Below are 18947 nucleotides of genomic sequence, written 5' to 3'. Positions count from 1 at the left end.
GGAATGGGTGGCCCTCATTTTGTTAATTTATTTGCTCTTTAACATATCTTTTCCTGCCTCCTCCAAAATTTTGTCAAATATCCCCTCATGGTCTCACAATTCCAGCTCATTCTTCCTCCTTTTCTTGCTTTCTGACTACAAACCTAGTCTTTTTTCCTACCCAAAACAAACCCCCTTCCCTACCACATGAAAGAATGATAAACAGTAACCATCGCCATAAAATCTATTTTGTAAATCTGCTATCTCAAGGCTACAGTTTATTTCTTTTCACCTCTTTAATCCATTTATTTATCACCTACTCATTCTTTTACTCATAACTTAGTAACAACTATTAACAAAAATTTATTAAATATTGTTTTGTTTAAAATTGAATAACATGGTTTTGGAAGCGGTGAAACTTTTGCCTTTGAGACTTCACCAACTGGATGGGAATAATGACACGCCAAGATGATTTTTCTATAGTGCAGATACATTTAAAAGGCTACAGTGCCCCTCATTGCCTAAAGGCACAATTATTACCACTTTTTTAGGACTGGAGGAAAAAGCTTCATAGAAGGAATGGCATTTGAATTGAACAGATATAGGCTTTTGTAAGGCAGACAAGGGGAACACAGGTATTTAGACAGGAGTAACAGAAATAACAAAAGTGATTGTAACATGAGAGAAACATGGCATACAAAAATAGATAATTAAATTGAGTAAGCAACAAGTCACCTGCTGAGGTTAGAATGAAGAAAAGGCAATTGAGTAGAAAGGAAAGACTGGAGATTGTCCAGAAACAGCTGCTTTGACCTGTTCTAAACGGCATTTAATATGTTTGGAGCTTTAGACTGTAGGAAAATTTGAAGTAGGAAAAAGAAATGATCTGATATACACTGAAAATTACACAGTGACAGCAGGGAGGAGAGTCAGTTTATAAAGAAGTCAGGAAGAGGGAAACTAATCAAAGGCCATTGAAAGGTTCTGGTAGATGCCCTGGGCTGAGAGAGTAAGAGTGAGGAAGAGGATGGCTCAGGTTTCTGAGATACTTCAGAATCTGGTGCCTGGCCAGATTTAGGAATTAAAGCAAGAGGATTAAACAATAGATTCTTGAATTTCTACTTGGATATCTTGATGGATAGCAATGGAGATACATTAAAACTTTGGGTGCCAGGAAGAGCACAGAGGGACATGTGTGTTTGTGATGCCTGACGACAGCATATCTGGATGGGCATGGCCAGAGCATGGTAGAAAGTTTGTGTTTGGTGGTCTGAGGACTGGAATTGAAGATAGAGACTTCGTAGTTACTGTTGTTTTCCTGTCTGTTAATAGTCACTGAGAACCTATTAAGCACAAAGTATGAGAACCTATTAAGCACAAAGTATAACACTTTTTTGTTGTTCGTTCTTTCTTCTTGACTTAAATGTCATTTTCTGCAATAACAACCTTGGTTCATGATAGGCATGATTCCTTCTTCTAAATATCCTTTTAATTTTTCTGTTTCTCCACTTCTCCCCACCAATGTGAATGTTCCCTGATGTTCTTTGCTCTTTTCTGGTATTATTGTCTTCTCCACGGCCCTTCACTCCAAATAGTTCAGATACTGGATATGTAGATGAGTACCTAGTCCATAATTCCAGTCCTGACTGTTATCCTCAGCTACAGATTTCTTGTCCATTCAATTTCTTGTCCACCACCACACATTGAAGGTGTAAATACATATTAGTGATGCAAACCTCCAATTTTCTTTTGCTTCAGAATCTACTGTTTAATTCATTCTACATATCTTTGCCAGTGTAATCAAACTGCCTAACTCAAGTTTGATCACATCACTGCTCTGCCAGAAATCATGTTGCCTACGGAATCCCCACTATCTAATGAATAAAGTGCATGCCCCTAGGTTAGGTTTTATAGCATCTCCACAATCCTATTTCAATTTACCCCTTTTGACTCAACTCAGTCTCCTACCTTACATAATCCAATTAAAATGGACTTGTTTCTTTTAACACATGTTGCAGTTTCATGCTTCTACACAATTCCTTACTTGGATTTCTCATGCTTTATAGAACAGAGACTTGAACAAGGTAGGATTAAAATATTTTTTAATGAGTAAATAGAAAGATCTTTGCTTCATCACATACTCTTTTCTCTCTTGTAAAATGATGATTGGCTCGAAAATAAGTTTATATATTTGGTTACATATTTCAGTGAGAATTAGGCAGGTATTATGCTGTGGTTAGATTATGACCATTAAGAAAAATGTTTCCTTGTTAACTACTTTTTTTTTTTTTTTTGCCAACAACAGAAGCCTGAGGGACAAAAGGGGAACAGGCCAAACATACCACTTCTGGGAAAATGGCCATTCACCTCCTCAGGAACAGCCAGGTCCACAGGACGGTAGCTGAAGAGTCTGCCTGCAAAGTTCCTCATATCACACTCTATTCTCAAATTAAAATTGGTTTCAATGACCATGGGACTGAGGTTTTAAAGCGTCCCAAACTCATAATCACATTCAAGCCAAGTTTTGTAGAAGAGTGGTCTTTGGAACTATGTGTACTGAAATGTTGGTTTAAGTTGTGCATGTAAACACACAGACATCCACATACCCGCACATCTCTTGCTAAGTTCACATTTTTCATATTGCATCAAAGGGACAGGCCAGACAGATGAATGCATCTTATAAGCAGTTTTATTTTTACAGGAAAATGTGGCAAGCTAAAGGCCGAATGCTAACTTTGCACCTGAAATGCTTCCTTAAGCTGCTCGTTCTGTCTCTAGATTTGTCTACGATAGTCATTTTGCTTTCCATCTATTCTCTCTCTCTTTCTTTTTTTTTTTTTTTTTTGCTTGTAGCTCCCTTCAATCTTGAAAAATGCTACTTTCTAGCCCAAGGGGCAAGGAGAGCTTGAATAAGACTTTTAAGGGCTTATAAACATCCTCAGTTTCTGAGCACCAACCAATATGGAAGACCCTTGATCAGTATAGTAATCGGGTTTTCATGAGTTGACAACCATAAAATATATATAAGTATGTGAAGAAGAAGGAAAACATAGTATGTAGTGAACACTCCCTAAAGTATCAATTACACAAAAACCACAGTCAAGAAGCCCTTTATCCATTTGTCTTTCCCTTGGAGGCTGGCTATACTCCCTGCTCTTCTAATCTCTTAACATCCTACTCTTTGGCTTTTTATACAACAATGAAATTCAATAAAGGGGAATTTTGTGGAAGGGAAGACTTAGGGTATAAATAAACTGTACCATGAGATTTTTAATAGCTTTTGAGACTCCATTTCACTGATTATTCTTCCTTCTTCCTACCCATAGGTATAGGATCCTGGCAACTGTATATGTACCACCTGGTCTATTCCATTGATCACAGCTTATTAGCCAAGCAGCTCGGGTCATTAAAAATTAATATACTGCTTGAAGCTGGCATTCATGAGAAAGCACACTTGAGAGTTGTGCTTGTGTAACGGGCAGTAGGGAAATCCAGTCTCTATGTAAAGAGTTATCTGTAGTCATCTTGAATTAAAGAGAGCTACAGAGGAATCGGGCTGAGGAGCCCCAGAGAGACTGGGAGAATGGTGGCCTTAGTTCCTGGCTGATGTTTAGTTCCTGATTCTAGATAGACCCTCATAAGATCTGTTTCTGAGCCCTTGGATTATGAGGTCCCTCAGCAACCATAAAATAATCTTCCCTATTCTGCTTAAGCAAAGTGACTTATACTCATAGCCAGTAAAAGAACTAATTGCATAGTAACCATGCCTGGACTACCATTTTTAAAAATTCTAAGCATTAGAAAAAGTGCTCATCAGCACCGTTTTTTTTTCTTTTCCTATCTCCATTTGATCAAACTGTTAAAAGACAAGACTTAATAAGAGCACCCTCCTAATAAGAACTAGAGCCTTTTGAAGCAGGTGGTGCCCACCTCTGCCTACAGAATTCCAGCCCAAACAATCTGCCCAGAATTACTGAGAAATCAGTAGAATGTGCTGATGACTCAGCCTGTTAAGTAGGAAGGCTGTTATTGTTATTTTAACTCCTGCCAGAGTATGTGGGCAATTCTCCCTCTTTCTGTCTCTAGTTAACCATGAGAGATCCCTCTTCAAAACCTCACTCCTGGAATACGTTCTTGTTCAATAAGAGCCAGAGTAGCTTGAGATCTGGATATGACTGCCAGCTGAGAGTACAGAATAGGATAGGCTTTTATAAAGGAAGCATCTGATATCCTAATTTACCAATAGAATTTATTTTTAGAATGCTTAATCTGCCTTTAAAATTATTCACACAGAGTGCCACGGAGTGGAGTTGAATGCTGATAAAGTAGTAATCAGTGCAAGTCAAAGTATTTATTTTCAGAGAGGATGGTGAAAATACCAGGTTTTCTTTCTCATTTCCTTAAATGTTGGGGTATTGTGGTTCTACTGTTTGTCTTTCTCTTGCCAAATGTTCTCAATGATATAAACACTCATCAAGTGCTTCTCCTAGGAATATAATAAAAATAAAACAACAACAACAGCAACAAAAACCCAGTCTATTTTACAGAAAATTGTCTTAAAGGATAAACTTTGCTCATCTATGAGTGATGAAAAGATATAAATCTATTCTGAAGATAAAGTAAAATCTAAACTATGTTGAATGTGGTAAATCTTAGTATTATTATTTAGTTAAAAGACTGCAAGGAATAATAAATATTTTCTGCTCTTCAACTGGCTTTCTCATCCAACTAATTAGTTCCTGATTTGTCTATGTGCATTTTTCTTTCTTTTGGTATTATACATTATGGCTTGAAATTATAAATCAACTAAGTAAAGTTTCTCATAATGCTATAAAATCATGAGTCAAAAACATGAAAGTGCTTTAGCATTGCAGATGTGATGGCCTCTGTTGAAACAAACCAAAGGAATCCTTAAAAGGGCAATGACTATCACTGTTGTGCGTTAAGGGTACTCTGTGTGCAGAGCATCCACCTACATTGTTCCATGGTAACCCTTGCATACCTAGTCATCCCTTTAGCAAGTGAGGGTCCATCCACCAGGATAGGTGGTAGTTCTAGGGGCTGGTAATACAGCTCTGAACATCATAGTCTCTGCCCTCCATGAAAGGAGATCATGTTGAGATGATGTAGGTAGAAGATGCCAGTATATGTAGCGCATCTTGTTGGCCATTGTAGGAGTGTGGTCTTTATTTTTGACTATTACAGGCAGTCATTGGTGGATTCTGCATAGGAGAGTCATATCAATTGATTAAGATGTTTTTAAAAGATAATTCTGACTTCCATGTGAACAATAGACTGTAGAAGAACAAGATTGAGTACAGGGGATTATGATAGTAGTAAACATGAGAGACAGTGGATGTGAATGATATAGGTAGAGATGATAAGGCATGATAAGATCCTGGACAGGCATGAGCTTGGTACTGTAACTATCTACTCTGAGTCTTAAAGAGATTAAATCATGCCTTTAACAGGTGGTGGTTGTTAGAAACAAACAAACTTTCAGAGTTGCTAACCACTGCACTATAATATTTAAGGTTTTTGTGTGAAAAATATCTCGGTTCACTGCAACCTCTGCCTCCTGGGTTCAAGTGATTCTCCTTCTTCAGCCTCCCGAGTAGCTGGGATTACAGGCGCGTGCCACCACGCCTGGCTAATTTTTGTATTTTTAGTAGAGACGGGGGTTTCACCATGTTGGTCAGGCTGGTCTCAAACTCCTGACCTTGTGATCTGTCTGCCTCGGCCTCCCAAAGTGCTGGGATTACAGGCATGAGTCACTGTGCCCGGCCGAAAAATATGTGAATTCTACATAAGTTAGTAAGACTCAAACTTCAAACACATTTAGAAGTACATGTGTTAGGATAGAAGTATTCAACTCTAAATTCATGGAATATGAGAATTAGTAATATTAGCAAATGATTGCAAAGATTTTGTCATTTGCAAAACATTTTCACTCCTATTATCCTATCCAGTTTAATTGAATTGACATGGCTAGGTAATTTCAAGGGTAATCACCTGGTAAGCAGTGTAAGGATATCACAGAAAAATAAAAATGTCTAATTAAATAGTCACATTTAGTGGCATCACTAAATTAATCTTCGTGGTTTTCAACAGACTGTTTCTCATTTTAGGTACTGTGTCTTCTTTGCTTTCCTAACATTGGCCCTCAACTCACATAAAAGGATCCCAATAAATATTAGTGGCATGAATAAAATTTCTATATATGTGACAAACAGATTAGGTTTTTCCAATTTATTTTCTGGTAGGCAGAATAGCTTCAGAGCCTGAAAGGGATGAGTTTGAATGCAGGCTCTGCAATCATTATATGATCTTGAGTAAGTTACCTGAGGTATTTGGGCCTTATTTTCCTCCTGTGCAAAATGGTAATGCATTTCTGACCTAAGAGACTTATATAAAATCTCATATTTACTTACTCATATTTGCCCAAAAAGGTTAGTCTTCTCTTCCTCTTCCTTCCCCAACTTTGACAAAATAATTTATTTCCCTCAGAAAATAAAAGTTGAGAGGGAGTCTATGTCTAACTATTTCACTACCATATACTAACATTTCTTTTACCTTAAACAAATTCTAAAATTAGCTATAGTGTTAGAAAAAATTTTGAAAAAAAAATATTTTCTTTTTTAGTTTCTTCCATTATTTTCTAGGAGAATATGAGCAACTAACATGGGCCAGACAAAGATATTTCACTTTTAAGTATCTTAAATTCCAAAGGTAGTAATTTATACTGTATTTGGGAATAGTAAGTATTTCATGTATAGGGAGATAAAACAGATTCTAATTATTGTGTTATAGCAAAAGAATGAAAATCATGTGTCCCATTAGATTAGTAAGAGCCTTACAAACCAAATAAAAAAATGTTTTTCTAGTTGAAAGAAATAAAACATAAGCAGGATTGGCATGATATTATATATTAAAAACTTTGAATTCCTTATACATAAATCCCAAATAAGCTTTGCAAGCCATGTTTAAACCATTTTAACATTAAACCTTTAAAATGCTGAAAGTTATTTAGAAATAATAATTAATAATACTAAGCACCAGAAGATTAAAGCATTAAAATGAGTCAACTTTATAACAGAAGGTGTCAACCAGATCTTCATCTCTCGATATGAAAGAATCTCTACATATAATATTGGGTAAAGATGAGCTGCAAAAGAATATCTACAGTGTGATGCCCTTTATGTAAACTTTTAAAATGTTAATAATTGTTCAACATTTGTTTCTTACACATGTCATAGCAGTGTTAGAACACACACAGGAAGGTTATATGATCTTTAGGGTTTTGACATCTCTGGAAGAATGGGAGAAAATAAAAAGGAAGCAAGAAGAGCTTTGATGACTTCTGTGATAGTTTATTTTTTTAGACAAGATTTTAATATAGCTGCATGTTAGCATTTGTTTAATCTGTGTGGTGGATACTTAGGTATTTGCTGTAATATATATACTTTTTTGAGACAGAGTCTTGCAGTGTCACCTGGGCTGGAGTGCAATGGTGTGATCTCAGCCACTGCAACCTCCACCTCCCAGGTTCAAGAGATACTTCTGCCTTAGCCTCCCCAGTAGCTGGGATTACAGGTGCCCATCACCACACCTGGCTAATTTTTTGTATTTTTAGTAGAGATGGGGTTTCACTATGTTGGCCAGGCTGATCTTGAACTCCTGACCTCATGATCTGCCCACCTTGGGCTCCCAAAGTGCTGGGATTACAGGCGTGAGCCACCGCACCCAACCTATAATATTTTTTTATATTTTGCTTTGAACATCTTATAAATTTTCTTACTTAAAAACAAATAATAAAAACAAGAAAGTGAATACTGCTGTGGCCAATTTTAGATTATATATTCAGTACTTCTCATTTAAAAAAACTAAATTGAAATATATTTCCTAGAATAAGAAATCATTCATTTATAATCTTTCCATAATTTTATTATACTTTTATCATAGGAATTTTGGGTTTAAAGAAAGATGTAAAATAAAGGAAAATATTATTTCTGCTTGTAACTGAGCTAAAGCATATATATTCCTTTATTTACTCATGCAAAAATTTTGTGAGGAACAAATGCAAACATAAAAGTTTACCTGCTATGCATTTACAGCTTGTTCAGTAAATGCACTGTTATTTTTATTCCATAAATTTTGATAAAAACTACCCAAAATGTAGGAAAGTCTGATTGCGAGACATTTCTACCACAATAAGAAATTACTCTCCTAATAACAGCTGGGGCTGGTGTTCTGTCCAGTGCCTGCTTCCAGGGCCATGTATGCAATCTCAGGTGAATCCCTCCATCCACCTGCCTCTCTCTCTGCCTTATGCCCCTAATCTATAAAATGGGGATGATCCCCATATCTACCTCATAGAATTGTTGTAAGAAGTAAATGAATTGATTTACACAAATTAAGTCATGTAGGATCATGCTTGGCATGTAACAGGTACTGAAGAAATACCGTTGGCATTGTCAACCAAGGCAGGAGAGACAGGCTGAATTCCATCCTGATTTAAGAGAAGGAGCTTGTCATTTTCTTACTATTAAGTCACCTCAACACTATGAAGTGCTGTTTTAATAACACTGAATTTATTAGCTATAACAATTAAAATATTAGAAATAACTATTTATAAGTTATTTCTCCATTACTAAAATGAATTGTTACTTATTTAAAGATTTTAAAAAACAGAAGATTAGCAAAGAGTTATTTTTCACAATTGTGGGTAACTCTTTCGGAGTAGAGAGAGTCTTACCTATTCAAGGAAGTGGTAAAATATAAAGTTCGTTGTGTCGTGTTCTCAAAGGGTTGATAATATTTTCTGGCTTCTTTCTGTTAAAAAATAGAAAATTAATAGTTTAATCCCTGATCCATATACATTAATCACATCAAGTAGCTCAGCAACAGAATTCATCTTGTGGCTTTCTCTTTTTGTATTTGGCAACTATGAGACTATGAGATGGATATCATCATGGTTCTTTATAGTGTTCATACACTGAGCATTTATCACTGGCTGGGAATTATCGCAGATAGAATAGAGCAGTGAAAATGCTAACTGCTGTGTGCTTTTTCTCACTTTGAGAACCACTCCAATGGCACTTTATAGGTATTACATCCAAGGGAGAATAAATTTTTAAATTGTCTTCAGCTAATAAATAGCAGACAATCATATTTTCTCCCAAGAGAATACATTCATTCTAGTAAATCGTTAATTATATCCAGTAATCTTTAAAGGACTGGGCCTCCAGCCCAGTCTGCATTGATTCTCTCCAGCACAGGATGGAGAGGAATTTTTTAACAACTCATTAAATTTTCTCCATGGAGTACTAAACTTATTTTGACATTCAGAATCCTAAATGTCATTCTGGATTAGTAGTTCTGCTTAGGAACTCCACCCAGAACAATACAGAATACTTCTTACTGAAGTGGTATGTAGAAATAAACAGAATTACTAGAAAGCACGAGGCTTGTTTTCTACTTCATAAGCCATTCAGGTGTAACCATCTTCATCTATAAAGAGGACTACAAAGGATGCACAATACATAAGGGATTGCAGAGCTGAGGGCCATTTTAAAGTCCAGCTCTCTTATACTAGGTGTTTAAATCTATGTATGTCCATGCGTTTTGTCAGGACCTGTGTAATTTTACTCCTGGTAGAGTGGACCCCGTCATATCTTCTAGGAAGATGTTGCTCTACAGGTAAGGAACCCAGACTCAAACTCTGACACCTATTAACTCTTCTTTAAGACCCAGTAGGAAATGCAAGTTGGAAAGACAAGATGCAGATGGCTCAATTCTTCTGTATAAACCGCTAAGGACCAATGTGTATATGGATACGAGCAGACACAAGTTTGATTCAAAAGCAAAAAATATGGTTTGGGCCAGCGCTGTGTATGAAGTGCTTTTACATGTGTTAGCTCATTTAATCTGTGAACTTTACACACAATGTGCAGCAGCAAACAAGTCATATTAGTACATATTAAAGTTAGAAAGTCTTAACATTTAAATAAACATTTAAAAATGTCCGCAGGCAATAAGAAACATGGTAGAATTCTCCATTCCCTGTAATAATTTGATAACTATTTTAAAAAGAAAGGTCTGACCATCCAAATATTTGCATATAGTTTTTTTTTTCTTTAGTCCAGCTCAGTGGTTCTCACATTTGGTATATATATAACAGCATAATACAGAGTTCTATGCACAATAACTTCAGACTATTTAGAGAATTTTTAAGGATAATTTTGATTATAAGCAAATTAAACCTTCTAAGTTGGTTTTAGAACTAAAGTAGAATGGTAGGCCAGCTCTGGAGCTTATTTGGATAGAAAGAGTCTTTGTGTGCTTAACAAATGAATGCTGGATAGAATATCTGTTTTATTTTCTCTTGAAATTATGTATTTTTCTTAAATTTCTTAAAGTGCCTGTTTTTTGTGCTTCATCTTCATGATTTTTAAGTAAGCACACATGCATATGGATAAGTGTGTGAGTACACATTCCATGTGTATGTCTTTTACCCTAGTAAAAATAAGAAAAAAATGAATTTTATAAAATATGAATAAGTAAACTATGGTCCATGGGCCAGAACCATCCTGCTGCTGCCTTTTTTAAAAAATACAGTGCTTTTGGCACATAGCCACTCCCACGCACTTCTGCGTTGTATATGGCTGCTTTCATGCCATAATGCCAGACTTGAATGGATCTGACAGACTATATGGCCTGCAAAGCTCAAAACATTTACTATCTGGCCATTTACAGAAAACATTTAACTTATCTGTTATCAAAGAGCATGTTCATTATTTGAGTAATATTAAAAACAACACTAAAAAAAATCCTGTCTTTTAGTCTTTCCAAAAATTAACTCAGTAGTTACATATGAATGAAAGTGAAATTCCAACCCTAAATACTTAAAAGCTTGTTACATCCCAAAAGAATTGGGAAATTATTGGCCAAAGGATGAGACGATTATTAAAAAATTCAGCGTACCCAATACCTATCAGTCATAAAAAGAATGGCCCATTTTCACATAAGCTTGAATTTTATGAGGTTTTGTTTATTATAAAAAATAGAAATAACTATAATTTTCTAGACTTTATGAGAAAGAGATACATGCTCTCTGGGATTTATTTTTAAACAGCAACTTATGGCCTATTCCACAAGGCATACAAAATTTTAAATTAACATAAGATAGTTAGAAGTGATCATTTTTACCCATATAAATAGCATTAAATTACTTTAACATTAATTTTTTTACAACATTAACAACGTAGTTTTAGCATTAGATTCATTATATAGAGTGGCTGCAACATGCCTAAAATAATATTAGCAAACATTTATACATAATTTATTGTGTGCCAGACAATGATCCAAGCACTTCATATATATTAAGTAATTTATTCCTCACCATCATCCTCTATTATTGTCCCCACTTTACAAATGAGAAAACAGGCCAAGAGAGTTCAAGTGTCCTTCCCAGCATCACAAAGCTAGAAAGTGCCCAAATCTTTTAGCTACATACCAACTCCACAGACACTGAGAATTGGTTTTGGGTCTTCAACTCTGGCTAGAGACAATTTTGAGCCTAAGGGCTTGTGGCTTCTCTGAGGAATTATATTACACTGACGGCAACTTTTAATTTACTAGAATTACCTACAAAGTACTTTTTTTACTCAGCGTATTCAGCTTCTTGAACAAATTGTAGTATACTCAGCCACACTTCTGCCTCCCATTATATCATTCCATTATTTCTACCAGGTTTGCTTATGCTACCTTCCAGAACCTTTTAGAGCCAGATATGAACACTGTTGAGAATCATGACTTACAACACATGACAAAGTCAACTGGTTAACAATTATATTTAAGAGTTAGCCTACACAAGGCAGAGAATAGGATGTACACTGCATACTGGCATCACAAAGTAAGCTGAGTAAATCATTTAATGAGGAACCCAAAATACCAAAATACTTGTTCAGCTATAAACTAAGTCAGCTTTTATCAGCTGGTTACTCCGTAAAATAAGATATGCATGCAATGTGCTTAGGCTGCATATGTTTGGCTGTTCTCATATTTATGTCCAAGTTATTTGCTACCTATAGCATTGAGGCTATAATGATAAATTCATGCAGATTTTCAGAGTCTCTTGGAGAAAATGTTGCCATGTTGTGGTTTTCCCAACTGCTGTAAGAACTCAGGTCTTATTAAACAACAAAGTCACCAAGATAAAATCTTCCCTGGATTGTTGAGCCAGGATATACTCTTTAGTTTCCTTCAAAACACATTCTAAGTATCATTTAGTTTTTCAATCTCATGTTTGATAGACTTTGCCAGATAAGCAAAACATCAGCCGGGCATGGTGGCTCATACCTGTAATCCTAGCACTTTGGGAGGCTGAGGAGGGTGGATCACCTGAGGTCAGAAGTTCAAGACCAGTCTGGCCAACATGGCAAAACCCCCTCTCTATTAAAAATACAAAAATTAGCTGGGCATGGTGGTGCATGCCTGTAATCCCAGCTACTCAGGAAGCTGAGGAAAGAGAATCACTTGAACTTGGGAGGCGGAGGTTACAGTGAGCCGAGATCGTGCCATTGTACTCCAGCCTGGGTGACAGAGCAAGACCTCTCTCTCAAAAAAAAAAAAAAAAAATTGAGATGCCTGAAGTTGCTGGAATCCTGTATTCTTTCTTTCTGTCTTTCTTTCTTTCTTTGGTTTCACCCTTGTTTCCCAGGCTTCCAGGCTAGAGTGCAATGGCGTGATCTCGGCTCACTGCAACCTCCGCCTCCAGGGTTCAAGCAATTCTTATGCCTCAGCCCCCTGAGTAGCTGGGATTACAGGCATGCGCCACCATGCCCAACTAAGTTTTGTATTTCTAGTAGAGACAGGGTTTCACCATGTTGGTCAGGCTGGTCTTGAATTCCTGACCTCAGGTGATCCATCCACTTCGGCCTCCTAAGGTGCTACGATTACAGGTGTGAGCCACCAAGCCTGGTCTCCAAATAGTGTTTCTAAAGGCTAAGCTTAACCTCAATGACTAGCATTAGGCTATTCAGTCAATTCTCAAATAAACAACAATAACATTGTACTCCACCTCCACTATCAATCTGACCTACCAAGATTTTGAGCAATTCATGTAATTTAGTGCACTTGTCCAGGATAACAATATTTTAGCTATTGAAGACTGAATGTCCAAAACAGTTGGGAAAATATCCATTATTCAAGCAGTCTTTTAAATAGGAGAGCAGATGCCAACATAAAATCATTTAGTCTAACATGCTACTAAACCATTTCTACTCCCTAATGTGCTTATTATAGAATCAGTTATCTACTTATTTGTGAGTAGAAGGAAGTCATGGTGTCCCAAAGGCATTGATAATTGAAAATATCAGAGAATGACCTTTCTTTCTTGGAGCTTTTGTCAAAGTTCCTTTTAAGAGAAACTTACGTTTCTTGCAAAGGAAACTTATTTCAAAATATAGCTTGAAAGGATTAAGAGCTGTTAGCAAATTCCTATGCAAATAACATATGGTCTTCAGTGGAGCAGAGAACTTGGGTAAGGTAGACAGTAAGAATTATCTCCTTTCATCTCTAAACCCAGAAGCTCCAGGCTATTGCAGAGGACTAACGGGCTGGGTTAAGCTGATTTAGTAGAAATTATCTAGTCTTGTCTGAAGCATCTCAACATAATTCAAGGCAGTAAAAATAGTATATAAGTAGGTGAAGGATAAACAATTAGATTAGTCAGAAAAGTAAGGCTTAAGTCTCAGAGGCTTTACACAATAAAGGTTATAACCTGTTTACACAAATCCTGATGTGAGTAGGAGGACTCTCCAGGCCACTTCTCTCTCATGCAGTGATGGAGCTCTCTAGGTACATCCTTCTTGTGGCTCAACTCACAGCCTTCAGGATTACAGCAGCAGCGAAAGAAGACATCTGGAGTGCTGAGCACAGGCTCTTAAATGCCTTAATGAGGAAGTGACACACATCACTTCCTCTTACAGCCCACTGTACTGAACATGTTGCTTAAATGCAAGGGGTGGAGAAACATGGGGAATAAATGGATATCTGATATCTGGTGAGCAATAAATATCTCCATCTCAAGGATGAATGGGTATGATGGGATGGGTCCTGTAGCTATGTTAGGATTCTTCCTTGTTGACAAAGGTTGAAAATAAATAACAATGCTTGGTGATATCAGCTTAAAACTTACTTTGCTAAATTGTTAGCTTACGTTGACTCTGATTAAATATATATACATATAAATAAATATTTTATTTTATAAATAAAATATGAATTGGCACTGCAATATAGGGAATGTTGAGCAGCAATGGGGCACATGTATCAGTATTTTTGCTTATTTATATACTACACTGCTGTTTTCTGCTCAGCATCAGAATATAGCTGAAGAAATGTAACACTACTTGATAGAAAGCCATCTGTTCATTTGTCTCTAAGTTGCATACAAAACACCAACCTTTTATTTATTATTTATTCAATTAGCAGATAAAATTATATATATTTATCATGTATAATATGATATTTTGAAATATGTATACTTTGTAGAATGGCTAAATCAAGCTTGATATCATATATATTACCTCACATAGTTGTCTTTTTTGTGGTGAGAACATTTACAATCTATTCTGTTAGCATTTTTCAAGAATACAATATATTGTTATTAACTACAGTCACCATATTGTATAATAGATCTCTTGAATTTACTTCCCCTACAAAACAGAAACTTTGTTACCTGTGAGCAACATCTCCCCAGTATACCCCCAACATCACTGCCACAGCTCCTGATAACCACCATTCTACTCTCTACTTCTATGAGATCAACATTTAAAGATTTCACATACAAGTAAGACCATGAGGAATTTGTCTTTCTGTGTCTGTCTTATTTCATGTAACATAATGTCCTCCAGGTTTATCCAAGTAGTTGCAAATTTTTTTCTTTGTTATGGCTGAATGATATTTCATTATGCATATATCCCATATTTTCTTGATCTATTCATCAGTTGATGGACACAGGTTGATTCCATATCTTGGCTATTGTGAATAATGTTGCAATCAACATAGGAGTGTAGATATCACTTTGACATTTGATTTCAGTTTCTCTGGATATATATCCAGTAGTGGGATTGCTGGATCATATGGTAGTTCTATTTTTAATTTTTTGAAGAACCACCAAACTGTTCTCCATAATGGCTGTACTAATTTATATTTCCATCAACAGTGGGCAAGTGTCTCCTTTTCTCCACATTCTCTCCAACACTTATATATTGCCTTTTTGATAATAGCCATTCAAACAGAACACCAATCTTTAAAAAATGGTAGAATAAATTAATGCAGGTACCCAGGTTCATGTGGTAGGAGAAAAAAATTGGAGAGAGGCTCGAAGGAAATTGAGCAGGTTAACATGTTGTCATAAGACTTATCTTGCCGGGATGCCACTTAGTGATTTATTAGTAGCTCTCATGGTCAAAATTATTTTTTCAAAATGACAAAATCTAAATTTCTCAGCTTAGCCTCAAGGACTTTTGTATTGTGACTACAATGTATTCATCCTGAACTTTCTACTGTTACAAACCCTCACAATTTCTTAGACTAGTTCTTTTGCAGACCTATTAATTCCATTATTATATTTTTCTCCTCTCCTGCAAGGTCCTCTTCTTTCTCTTTCTCTCTGCCTGTCTCCTCTGCTCCTTTTGCCTCTTCCTTCCTCTAGATTTTTCAACTCCTTATTTAACTGAAGTGTTCTCCATGAACTCTTCAATTCCCCAACCACTCCAGGAATGTTTCTTTCACTGATGTATGGTTCTTGTTTCTTATATTTATTTGATATTCATGTAAACTACAATACACAGTTAATCAAGACTTCTTGAAATTGTAAGAAATTCATGTCCCTGACCTTTTTTCTGCTTTATTTCAATTCTAAAAGCCATTAGTAGTTATTAAATATATAAACTACTTTTTGATAGCATTTTGAATTTAAAATAAAAACATATGCAGGATAAAAAAATGTTAAACCATATACGTACACAATAGACTTCAAACAATGCTGCCAAAGTGTCTCTGAAGAGTTATTAATTTATACCCTTTGTGGACTGTATTATATCCTCCCCCACCCCCAACATTCATATATTGAAGTCCTTACCGCTAACATGATTATATTTGGAGATAAGGCCTTTAGGGAGGTGATTAAGGTTAGATGAGGTCATAAAGGTAGGGCTCTAATCCAACAGGACTGAGTCCTTATAAGAAGAGGAGGAGACACAAGATCTCCTTTTCTTTCCATGAGCACAAAGAAGCAGAGTCTCTCCTTGATCAAACTTTAGCCAGGCTTCTCTGAGCCCTCTTCTTAACTAGAAGACTTGACTTTGGCTCCTTTGGATTCTTGGAGCAAGAATCTAAAATCAGTTTAGAGAGAATCCCCCACCCTTGACATTTGATCACGCTGGGTATCTGATTGAGTTTCTCATCCTCCAGCTTTGACGTGTGTCTTTGGTCTGCCTTCAGCAAGAATCTGATTAGGTAGGTTTGGCAAGAATCAACCTACACTCGCTCTTGGTAATTTTTCACCCATAACCCCCTCACTCTGCTCATTGGCTAACGTTGGGCTCAGAAAACAATAACCCAAAATGAAGGCCTAGGAAGCAGTTTCTTTCTGATCTTCTCCTGTCCTTTTGTCTGTCTCTAGGCCTCATTCTTCTCCAACACAAGTCATAGAAACTAGAATTCCTGTTCCTTAAGGTGGGTCATAGAAACCAGAGCCCTCTTTTCCCAAAGTCAGCCATAAAACCTAAAAATATCATTATGACTCCCCACACTGTATCCCCCATCCTGCCTTTCTGTGTAAGAATTTGCCATAAAGAAATGCTTTGATCTACCTTGTTTAATGGAAGGAAGGAATGTTGCACAGAGGCCATGAAGAATCTGAACAGACAGGTCTTGCTGGGTCCCCCCGCCTAGTCTATAATTATGAGATAATATCCTTTTTGTCCAATCATATTTCTACATGGCTGCCCATGCTTCATTGAACCTAAGCCCCCCAGCCTGTGGTGTTCTTTATGGCAGGCTGGGCAGACTAATACATACCCATCCCACTGTCTATTTTCAGACACTATCACTAACAATGCATATTGTGTATTTGTTTAATGTCTGCCCCACTCCACCCCAACTAATGTGTATACTCTAGAAAGACAGTGACTGTTTTCTTATTACACTACACCCCCTGTTTGGCAGCAAATACTTGTTCAGTAACTATTCAACCAACGAATGAACAGCTGAGAGACATATTGCAAAAAATGGAAAGGTGTGCTCAGTACTGGTTAACTTTGTGTAGATGAGCTCCTCTGTTATAAGCAATGAAATCTTTCTATATCCTGCTTAATGCTTCCCTGATTTGTAAGTGGGTTAGTAAAGGTCTAATGAATGAGTTAATGAATGACGTAGTTTGTTTTCCTAAGCATTCTGACTAGGAATTAATCAAATTTGGTCTTTGAAGTAAAAAGAACTCAAACTTTAGATATAGAAGCTGAACTTGAACACTTACTGGCTGTGTAATATTGGGTAAGCCTTCTAACTTTTTGGATCATCACTATTAGCCGTAAAATTGATGTACAATTTTTCTTCTTGATCACTTTGCAAGCTGGGGATCCCAGGCCAGTGATGCCCCACCCGGGCCTCACTTGGCCATGCTTGTGTGTGCCAGATCACAAGCTGGTTATAGCTGTGTTATAGCTGGTACCTCTGTTTGGTGGTTCCCAAGCTCTTGTACCATGCCCAAGAAGAATGAGGATACACAGCAGGACATTGAAGGGTGGAGAGGGAGAAGAATTTTATTGAGCAATGAAAATAGCTTTCAGTGGACAGGGGATGTGGGATAGGGGAGGAATGGTGCCCTCACCCGAAGGTGGGAAAGTTCTGCCTGTGTGGCTGGGTCTGGGCCTTTTATGAACTCAGAGTGGGGAGTGTGTGCTGATTGGTTTGTGAGTATGCAGAAAAGCTTAAAGTGAAGATACCACTCAAAGGAGGGCATGATAGCATAGAAAAATCAATTAGGAAAGAGTAGGTATATGTAAAATAGGTGAAGGGTAGGCACAAATCAGAGGAAAGTGCACTAAACAGGAACACAAGTTCTCAATCCAGTCAGAGGATTTAACTTGTAGCTTGGCTTTCAGGCTTTTTACTGTCTTTGGCTTGGAGGTGGCGTTTCACCAGGGACCTGCCCGTATCTGCCTAGGCATTTGGCTGCCTTCTGCCGCTCTCAAAATGAAGACTATTAATGAGACTTCCCCTATAGAGTCACTGTAAGGATTACATAAAGTTATATGTTTGGAAAAATGCTTTGACAATTGTGGAAAATTGCAAAGTGTCAATATCAGTCTTTAAATGATATTTTCTTTTACCACTTAGCACTATTGTATTATCTCATGAAGAAACTAGGTATTAACTTGAGCAGAAACCCTATGGTTATTTTAATCTGTGGTTTCTTGGCTTCAACTCTTCTCTTGAGTTTTGCTTAACATCTAAAAGCCTTTTGTAAGGTTCTTAAGACATGAGGTTGTCTTTGAGAAGGATTGTGGCAGAGAAAGAACGCATTTCACTCACTAATAGCCTTGAGTTCACCTGCTGGGAGCCATCTGTCAACCTGCAGCCACATACAGAGATTTCACTGAAGAGGCATTTGGCTGAGCACAGGGGACAGAGCACCAGGCTATTTTTGAGGTCAACGTGAGCATTCAGATTCCAGCTGTAGCCTATAGAAACTGGAATTCAGCTGACTGATGATGTTTTTTGCCTGAGCTCCACACCCTCTGACATTCCAGATTGTGGATAATTTGGAAAGGCATGCATTTAGGAAAGGGGACCACACCAGAGAGAGGGAAATACAGGCTGTGCTACAGTCATCTGACCAGAAAAATGAAATTCTGACAAGTCTACTTTTAGCATGAAAAGCTAAAAGCTCTAGAAGC

General features: G+C 36.9%; 1 protein-coding gene across 50 annotated transcripts in view; it reads right to left on the bottom strand.

Annotated features, from left to right (window-relative positions):
- The window catches only part of MAP2 (microtubule associated protein 2), a 308386-nt gene that overhangs the window by 100303 nt on the left and 189136 nt on the right, over window positions 1-18947 (bottom strand). For all 50 annotated transcript variants that reach the window (XM_024243393.3, XM_054549726.2, XM_063713018.1 and 47 more), the window contains one exon: window positions 8735-8811. The gene's annotated coding sequence lies outside the window, so the exon portion shown is untranslated. The remainder of the gene's footprint in view (window positions 1-8734; window positions 8812-18947) is intronic.

The sequence above is a fragment of the Pongo abelii genome, chromosome 11 (assembly GCF_028885655.2).
Source record: "Pongo abelii isolate AG06213 chromosome 11, NHGRI_mPonAbe1-v2.0_pri, whole genome shotgun sequence".
In the NCBI taxonomy this organism is placed as follows: domain Eukaryota; kingdom Metazoa; phylum Chordata; class Mammalia; order Primates; family Hominidae; genus Pongo; species Pongo abelii.
This window is presented reverse-complemented; position numbering and strand designations above follow the sequence as displayed.